The sequence below is a fragment of the Jaculus jaculus genome, chromosome 9, assembly GCF_020740685.1.
Source record: "Jaculus jaculus isolate mJacJac1 chromosome 9, mJacJac1.mat.Y.cur, whole genome shotgun sequence".
In the NCBI taxonomy this organism is placed as follows: Eukaryota; Metazoa; Chordata; class Mammalia; order Rodentia; family Dipodidae; genus Jaculus; species Jaculus jaculus.
The window spans coordinates 13,613,725-13,623,070 of NC_059110.1; the positions used below are offsets into that span (position 1 = coordinate 13,613,725).

Below are 9,346 nucleotides of genomic sequence, written 5' to 3' on the forward strand. Positions count from 1 at the left end.
TCTTGAAGTCCCTGACCTCCTACAACTTTGAGATTTGCTTCCTGCTGTTGTCCTGGACTAATGTTAGAAGTCAAAGCTTTGTTATTTCCCTATTATTCTCTTTCATGGCAGGGAAAATTAATCTTTTATAAATCAATTTGTTCATATCTTACCAATTTGTCCACTACTTACTTGGTCTTGACTATTGATAACACCCCTACCCAATCCTTACCAAAGTTATTTAAAGGATTTACCACCACAGAGAATTTTCTTTTCCCCAAAGAATTCCTTTACCTAATATTAGGGTCACAAAAATGTCACTGAAAAATTCTTTTTCTTTGCTCTTCCTTTTTGAAATTCTTACATAAATGTAGAAAATAATTTCTACATAACATTTAGTCTTCTGTAATGTATTAATATGAAAATTTCTCACATATTTTAGTTCATATGTAGATGAGTTGTTCATAAGAGCCAAGTTCCAAACATGGCCTAATGAGATATGTGGCTGTTGTTCTTTTTACTTGAATTGAACCATATGTTCAAAAGGGTATTTAGGGCTGGCGGGATGGCTAAGCACTTAAGGTGCTTGCCTGCAAAACCTAAGAACCCTGTTTAGATGCCCCAGGACCTACGTAAACCAGATGCACAAGGGGGCACAAGCGTCTAGAGTTCGTTTGCAGAGGCTGGAGGTTCTGGCACTCCCTTTCTCTCTCTCTCTCTCTCTCTCTCTCTCTCTCTCAAAAAAATAAATAAAATAGTTTTTTCAGTCCTCTACTTTATTTTTTAATTCATTTTTATTTATGAGGGAGATAGAGAGAGAGAGAAAGGGAGAGAATGGGTGATCCAGGGCCTCTAGCCACTGCAAACAAATTCCAGATGCATGTGCCATCTTGTGCATCTGGTGTACGTGGGTCCTGGGGAGTCAAACCAGGGTCCTTAGGCTTTTCAGGTAAGCGCATTAAGCACTAAGCCATCTCTCCAGCCCCTTTCTTCTACTTTAACATCTAGGTACAACTTTCCAAATTGTTCTCATTTTTTTTCTTCCTCTTGATTTGGTGTCACTGGGGACAACAACAAAAATTAATGATGCCAGGCATGGTGGCATACACCTTTAATCCCAGCACTCAGGAGCACTGAGGTACAAGGATCACTGTGAGTTCAAGGCCACCCTAAGACTTCATAGTGAAATCCATAAATTCCAGGTCAGCCTAGGCTACAGCAAGACCTTATCTCAACAAACCAAAAACAGTGCTCACTTTGGCAGCACATATACTAAAATTGGAACAATACAGAGAAGATTAGCATAGTCCTTGCACAAGAATGACATACAGATTTGTGAAGCGTTCTGTTGTTTTTAAATAAAATATTTTAAAAAATTTTGTTATTTTTTATTTATTTATTTGAGAGTGACAGAGAGAGAAAGAGGCAGACAGAGAGAGGGAGAGAGAATGGGCGCGCCAGGGCCTCCAGCCACTGCAAACGAACTCCAGACGTGTGCGCCCCCTTGTGCATCTGGCTAATGTGGGTCCTGGGGAGTTGAGCCTCGAACTGGGGTCCTTAGGCTTTACAGCTAAGTGCTTCACCACAAAGCCATCTCTCCAGCCCAATAAAATATTTTTTAAAGGATGTTTATATAAGAGAAATTTTCTAAAAAGTAGACTATCTCATTAAGTGGTCCTTACAAACTGCATTTACACAGAATTTAACCAAGTTTTTTTTTGGGAGGGGGGGCTTTTTGAGGGAAGATCTTTATGTGTAGGTGGAAGGATGGTCCAGCCTCAACTCCCAGTTCTCCTACCTCAGCTTGCCAAGAACTGTGGAGTTTATTCCTCACTTAGTGTTGATAGATAATATTTGCCAAGACTGTTTGAAATCTCCCTTTGCCTTGTGCATGGAAGCTTTTGTCCACATGTGACAACCATCTTTTTATTTTATTTGTTGTTATTGGTTTATTTATTTGCTAGCAGACAGAGATAGAACAGAGATAGAGAATGGGTATGCCAGGGCCTCCAGTCATTGCAAGTGAACTCCAGATGCATGCACCAGTTTGTGCATCTGGCTTCATGTGGCTACTGGGGAATCAAATTCCAGTCATTAGGTTTTGCAGGCAAATATATTAACTGCTGAGCCAACTCTCCAGTCCCCTTATTATTTTTGTGCATGTGCATACATGTATGTAGGCATGTTTGTGTTTGTATGAGAGCATGTGTGTGTGAGTGCATGTTGGGGCTGACGTTGGGTGTAATTCCTTGTTTATTCTCCTCATGTTTTGAAGCAGGGTCTTACATTGAACCAGGTGCTCCCTGCCTTGGCTGGATTAGCTAGCCAGAGAGCCCTGGGGATTCCTGCGTCTCTGCCCAGTACTGAGGTTACAACGTGTGCTGCCTTGCCTGGCATTTGACCTGAGTGCTGGGGATGTGAAATCAGGTCCTCGTGTTTGGATGGCAACTACATGATACCCCTGCCACCTCCCCAGACCCAGTGACTACATTTTTAAAGAATTCACACAGAAGCAGTGACAATCCGGATGGACGAGACGTGAGGTGGAGCATGCTAATATTCTCAAGGACTCAGCAATCGCTGCACATGTGAGATGGCGAGACAGCAGGGAGAAGGAATGGACGCTACTCACCGTCATGAAATATTTAACATCATGGAAAGGGAAAGTTCTGAACACAGTCATGTAATTTATCAGTGGTTCCCATGTGACCTTTGAGGCAGTTAAATATTTTAGGTGGAGACACATCTTCAATAGGGCTCTGATGCATCATTTAGATGAGCAGGTGTTTGCTGCAGTCCATCAAACCCTCTTAATGTAAAATGAAAGGAAACACGTTTAACTTGCAAAGAACACTTTAAAATTTATTTATTTATTTATTTGACAGAGAAAGAGGGGGAGAGAGACAATGGGCACGCCAGGGCCTCCAGCCACTGCAAACGAACTCCAGATACTTGTGCCCCCATGTGCATCTGGCTAACGTGGGTCTTGGGGAATCAAACCTGGGTCCTTTGGCTTTGCCAGAAAATGCCTTAACAGCTAAGCCAGCTCTCCAGCCCTCAAAGGACACTTTTAATGATCACCATCAGAGTATAATCACACTAGCAGAGTTTTAATTATCATCTTTCCACGGCTGCCCCCCCCAGTCCCATCAGGGTACCTTGACTTAAGGGTAAGTGAAGAAACAGATAGTGCTGCCCTGTTGCAGCTTCTCCTTATTCTGCTGGAATATTTGTTCTTCTGGATTTAGTATTCAAGTCTTTCAGTTTTGTCTTTTGCCCTCATATATATATTTTTTCCATTCCCTTAACATCCTGAATTAATTTACTTTCTTGGATAGCTAATTATTTCTCAACACTATTCATTTTGTTTATGACTCATTGCTTCCATTAATGTTTTATAACTTTAAATGTTTGTCTTGAACTCATAGTATGGACTTCCAACTAGTAAATTAGTAAGACAAAATATTTACTTGATAAAATCCTTATATACTTTAGTGAAATAAAATCCTTTGTTGTATATTTCCATGTTTATGAGCCCTTGATCTTCCCATTTCTTTTTTTAATCTTTTTTTTTTATTTATGTGTGTGTGTGAGAGAGAGAGAAAGAGAGAGAAAGAGAATGGGCACACCAGGGTCTCCAGCCACTGTAAACAAATTCCAGATGCATGTGCCCCCTTGTGCATCTGGCTTGTGTGGGCCCTGGGGAATTGAACAGGGATCCTTTAGCTTTGCAGGCAAATGCCTTAACTTCTAAGCCATCTCTCCAGCCCAATCTTCCCATTTCTTTCACTAACTCCAAGTTTTCTGTGAGATCCCTCTCCTCCCCTTCAAGCTGCTAAAAATGTAATTAATAATTTGTTGTTGTGTACTTATTCTTGCTAATCAGAATGTGGAATTCAGGAGTTATAAATAAATGAACTCCTATGGCTTGAATTGAGACGAAAGACCAAAAGGGGTCTTTGACTGACAAGACCCTTTCTTAAAAATTGTATGAAGCCCTTTATGTGGGATAGTTCCTCTCCGATAAACAAAACCTCCTCCAGCCTGCAAGGAATATGTGAATCCCATATACTTATTGAAGTGGAAGTCACTTGCTTAAGCTTGAGATCTGCAGTGTTCTAGGCCTGAGGTCTCTTTCCCCTCGATCTGAACAGGTGTTTCCTTCCAACAGTGGTAGGTGGGTAAGGCGGAAGCTTAAGCTGGCATTCCTGGAGTAGCTGGAGAGAGAACTGCATAAGCTTTCCTCAGTGCAAACGAACCTGGGAGACTGAATTAGGCCTCATGCTTGAGGTAAGGCAGCTGTGTACTAATCGTCCACTTGCCTAGAGTCATGTGTGAGGGATGATGTGGCTCAGCTTATCTTCTGGGCATGTGTGTGAGAGATTTTCTTGATTAGGTTAATTGACATGGAAAGAGTCACCCTCACTGTGGGCAGCACTATTTCCCACACTAGGGTGTTGGACTATATAGAAAGGATAGAGCTGAAAGTGAAAAAAAAAAAGGAGAAAAGGATAGAGCTGGCTGAACAGCATTCATCTCTCTGCCTCCTCATCATGGACTGAATGTCACCAGCTTCCTCATACTCCCGCCTCCCCATCCTGATGGACTGTAACCTCTGTTGGCTGAAATTAACCCTTCTTCACTTAAACTGATTTTCGTCAGGGACTCTGTCCCAACGATGAGGAGAGAATGAAGACAGTAACAGTTCCTTTCAAACAGCTGAAGTAGCACTGATCATAATGGGAGTAACTTATGTTATGAGGCAAGCTAAAACCTGCTTCGCTTCCTTTCCAAGTTAGAGCTGAGCTCTGTCCCAATCTCCCATCCTCACCCACCCCCCAACACACACTTGTCTGTGAAGTGCTTCCCATGTAGTTTGCACACTATGCCCTGGCTAGTCACGAGATCCAGGAAATACTGTGTCTAATTCCATTTAAAAATCTATTTTTAGGTAGACGCCAAAAGAAACAAGAATAGCCGGAGATGTGCAGCGGGCTGTGAAAATCTAAACATTTCTAAAATTTTCCAAAACTCTTAATCTTCTTATCTCTCCTCAGATTGGACCATAGTATTTTTAATCTGAGAAGACAAACAGTTTGAACAGAAGTAATACCAGTTGAGGTGAAGCTCTAAACTTAGAGGATAACAAAGTTACCTAATTCCACTTCATCAGACCAGAGAATGTAGAAATTGGGGATATTTATTTAGTAGACTGAGCTACTGATGAGAACACCAGGTTTTGACTCCATTCAAACACATGTTTAAAACAGTTATAATACCCTAATGACCACCTATTTCTATAAAAACTATTTTCATTTTGTTCCTAATTTTTTTTTTTTTTTGAGGTAGAGTCTCACTCTAACCCAGGCTGTCCTGGAATTCACTATGTTGTCTTAGGCTGGCCTGGAACTCACAGGGATCCACTTACTTCTGCCTCCCAAGTGCTGGGATTAAAGGCATGTGCCACCACATCTGGCTTGTTCCTAATGCTTTATGAATTACAATAAGCTCATCAAAATGAGATGAACAGGACAGAGTAGTGAGCAATTTTAAAACAGTTTCCAGGCTCTGAACCAGGACAAGAAATTGTAATCAGATTTCTTATTTTATTCTGAGCTGAATTGTGAAGTTCATATCCAAACTCTTTCATGATTCTTTTCCCACAGTCCTGTTCTGTGATTTCCTTGCACGGTCTTTCTGCTGTAATGAGTGACAGCTAGCTAAAGTAATGTGAACTCTGAGCTTAGAATGCAGACCCATGACTGTGAGCCCCCCCCCCCCAGCTATATTTTGGGTGAAAATAAATGCCAAGTCAATATGCTCTCTGTTTTGTTGAAACTGGAAGCAAGAGGAGCTATTTCTGTCCCTGAGTTGATCTATGGGTCAGGTAGGCAAGCAGCCTCTTCACAGGCTGGCACTTGAGTCAAAATGAACTGTTGACCAGAGTTGAAATGTACTCAGGAGGCCATTCAATCCTCTCCTAATCATGGTGGGGATGCTGGCCCTGAGCTGGCCAGGAGATCAGAGGAAAGGTCACTGCACAGAGGGACCAAATGCTAACCTTGACTTCTGCAGCCCCCCCAGGCCTCAGCAGGGCCCTGGGGAAGGAGCCATGGTGCAAACAAGCGCCTTCTTTAATAACATTTGTGTTTGATTCCGGGAAAAGCTAAGCTTATTTCTCAGCAAGCCTGAGAGTACAGGGCAGTAGTGGTCTCCAGATGTTCCTTTCTGGGTCACAAGGTTCAGCTTATTGTGGTGCATGCCCAACAGTGAGACTGATGTCCACACCACCCTTCCCAACAGTGAGACTGATGTCCACACCACCCTTCCCAACAGTGAGACTGATGTCCACACCACCCTTCCCAACAGTGAGACTGAAGTCCACACCACCCTTCCCAACAGTGAGACTGATGTTCACATCATATACCTTCATTTAGCTGGGAAAGAGGGACTCCACTTAACAACTCACAACCTAAAATAGACAGAGAAAGGAAGTTGTCATGGAGATTGATCAGCACTTAATTTGCATATTTAAAATCTGTGTGGGTACTTCCTGCTGCACTGCTGTGAACTCTAGTGGTTCCAAGACTGGCTCTCAGTTCTTCCCTGTCACAGTCAATGGCAAAGCCTTTGTGTGACATTCAAGAGAAAGTCCCTGGGTCCAGTGAGAGCTCATAGTGATACTTGAAACTACAGTAAGGGAAAACTCAGGAATTCATCCATGTGGTGCAAAACCATTCAGACTTGATGCTTTCTTAGTATAAGGAAGCCAAAGGACATGTGTATATATTATTATCTAGTCACTGCTGTCTTTCAAGTAACATTTGCCTTAGAATTTTGCATGGAAGAGTCACAAATAGACAGGACTACTGACATCCTAGTTTATTCAGGCTAACAAGTAAAAGGAAAAGAATCTCTATCTGGACATTATCCATTGAGGAGCATCCTCTCCCACTTAATGCTGATGTTGGCACTCCACTGAGATCTATTGTATATAGAACACATGGAAAATTTCTATTTGTTTCAATGCACTTGTTTTTGTCATCAATATTCATGATGTCCACAAAGGAAGTATGACTCTTGGCCACTTGAGTTTACTTTGTCACCCACAATGTCACTGAATCAATGTCATTTGTATAATGTTGCTTGGATTATAAGTTAGTCATAGTGTTATTAAATCTCAAATATTTTTCCTTGCTATAAACAAGTTGACAATGTTGTTCTAGAATGTAGTATTGTCAACTGCAGAAAGAAAATACCTACCTTTATTTCATTTAAAACACCATTATATTATTTCATTCATAATGTTTTAAAATATGATTTTTAAAACTGGCAAGGTAGCTCATGCCTTAATCTTAGCAACCAGTGATCTGAGGAAGAATTGTGAGTTCAAGGCTAACCTGGAAGTACATAGCAAGATCCTTTCTCATATATAAATGGACATATATAATATATACAATTATTATATATTGTATTATATATTTATTTGAAATATTTTATGTTACATAATAATATACTATAACATTGTTTTATATGATACATTATTTAATATTTTATTTTATTATGTGTTATAATTATAACTTCTACATGGAGCCAACATTTTTTCTCACATTTGTTTATAGTTTTGACTTTATTATTGTGATATATTCTTAGGCCAGCACTCCTCTAAGCAGTTACTCCATAAAACTGGACATCTGAAAGCAGGAATTTTCTCTCTTTCATTAGGTTTATGTCTTATCATCATATCCTATACATAATCTCAGATTCATTCATCTTGGGTAAGTTCTTTTTCTCTTCCTCACCTTTTCTCCCTTTGCATGTGTGTGTGTGTTACTACAAGTCTTTTTCTTCTTCTTCTTTTTTTTTTTAATTTTTTTAAATTTATTTATTTGAGAGCAACAGACACAGAGAGAAAGACAGATAGAGGGAGAGAGAGAGAATGGGCGCGCCAGGGCTTCCAGCCTCTGCAAACGAACTCCAGACGCGTGCGCCCCCTTGTGCATCTGGCTAACGTGGGACCTGGGGAACCGAGCCTCGAACCGGGGTCCTTAGGCTTCACAGGCAAGCGCTTAACCGCTAAGCCATCTCTCCAGCCCTTTTTTTGGTTTTTCAAGGTAGGGTCTCACTCTGGCTCAGGCTGACCTGAAATTTACTATGTAGTCTTGGCCTCGAATTTATAGTGATCCTCCTATCTCTGCCTCCCTAGTACTGGGATTAAAGGCATGCCCCACCACACCCAGTTTACAAGTCTCTTTAATTAACTCCTACCCGAGTTTATAAGGGTATGACTAAAATTTCTTCATATGCATAAACACCAAGGTAAGGGAAAATTAAGAACAATGACATTGTTGTTTCTTTAGTACTAAATTGTATGGTTACATGCAGGAAAAATGTCTAGCTAAGAGTCTTTATGTTTTAAACAGAAAAGGTAAGTAAAATGTAAATTATTAATTATGTTTTGAGTGTCAAAAATGCCTAATGCCTAAAGGAGAAACAAGTCTTAAGAGAGAGAGAAAGAGAGAGAGAGAGAAACAAAAAACCATCATGAGAGGTTGATATGCATTCTTTGTTGGTGGAACAAATAAGGTGCCCATGGAGGTAGGGCATGATGCAGAGCAAGGCCCCAGGTGACTGAACCCATAACTCTGTAGAGAGCAGAAAAGCAAAGGAGACAGAAGCAAAATTATGAAACCAGGGCGAGTTTCCAAGGAAGAGAAAAAGAAAGAGCACAATTGTGTGGGGAAAATGAGAGAAGTTAACTTATGAAAGCAGATGCATCTTGCAGGAGACTTTCAATTACATAAGGCAAAAGAGAAGGACCAGGGAAATGTTCTCTGTAATAACTGAGGAGAAAAAGCTGTTAGCAGTTTTTTTTTTTTATTTTTTTTAAAGAGGACTGTGAAAAGACAGATGTCTGTAATGTGTCCGCTCCTGCTTTCTCCTTTCAAATAAAAGAATAAACTGCTGTCAGGCTGCTGTTTGACTCTGCAATACCAAATACACTAACAGGCAAATAAATAATTGGGGTTTATTTTTCTAAAATCTAGATCTATTAAAAATTGCAGCTCTGCAGTCCTTAGGAATTCATAGATAAGGTTACAGAATTATTCTTCTCGGTCTTTGAAATATTCTGCAAGTTGGAAATTCTGCTTCTGAAGCTTGGAGGTGTACGTGTTAGGGTTAGCATCACTGTATGTACAGTACTATTGCAGTTTCATATGTATTGTTATATTTTTACATAAAACGAAAAGCATGAAAGGCATTAATGTTCATTAAAATAGAGAGACTTCCTTTAATTCTTACAAGGATATAGAAAATTGAATATGTGGAATGCATTACCTTAGAAGTTATAAATACAAGTATAAGG

The 9,346-nt window shown here is 40.3% G+C and overlaps 1 non-coding gene across 1 annotated transcript; it reads left to right on the plus strand.

Moving 5' to 3' along the window:
- The first annotated feature begins 1,227 nt into the window (after positions 1 to 1,227).
- LOC123463733 lies at positions 1,228 to 1,334 on the plus strand. Its single transcript, XR_006639121.1, has one exon. It is a non-coding gene; the product is annotated as a U6 spliceosomal RNA (small nuclear RNA).
- The last annotated feature ends 8,012 nt before the right edge of the window (positions 1,335 to 9,346 follow it).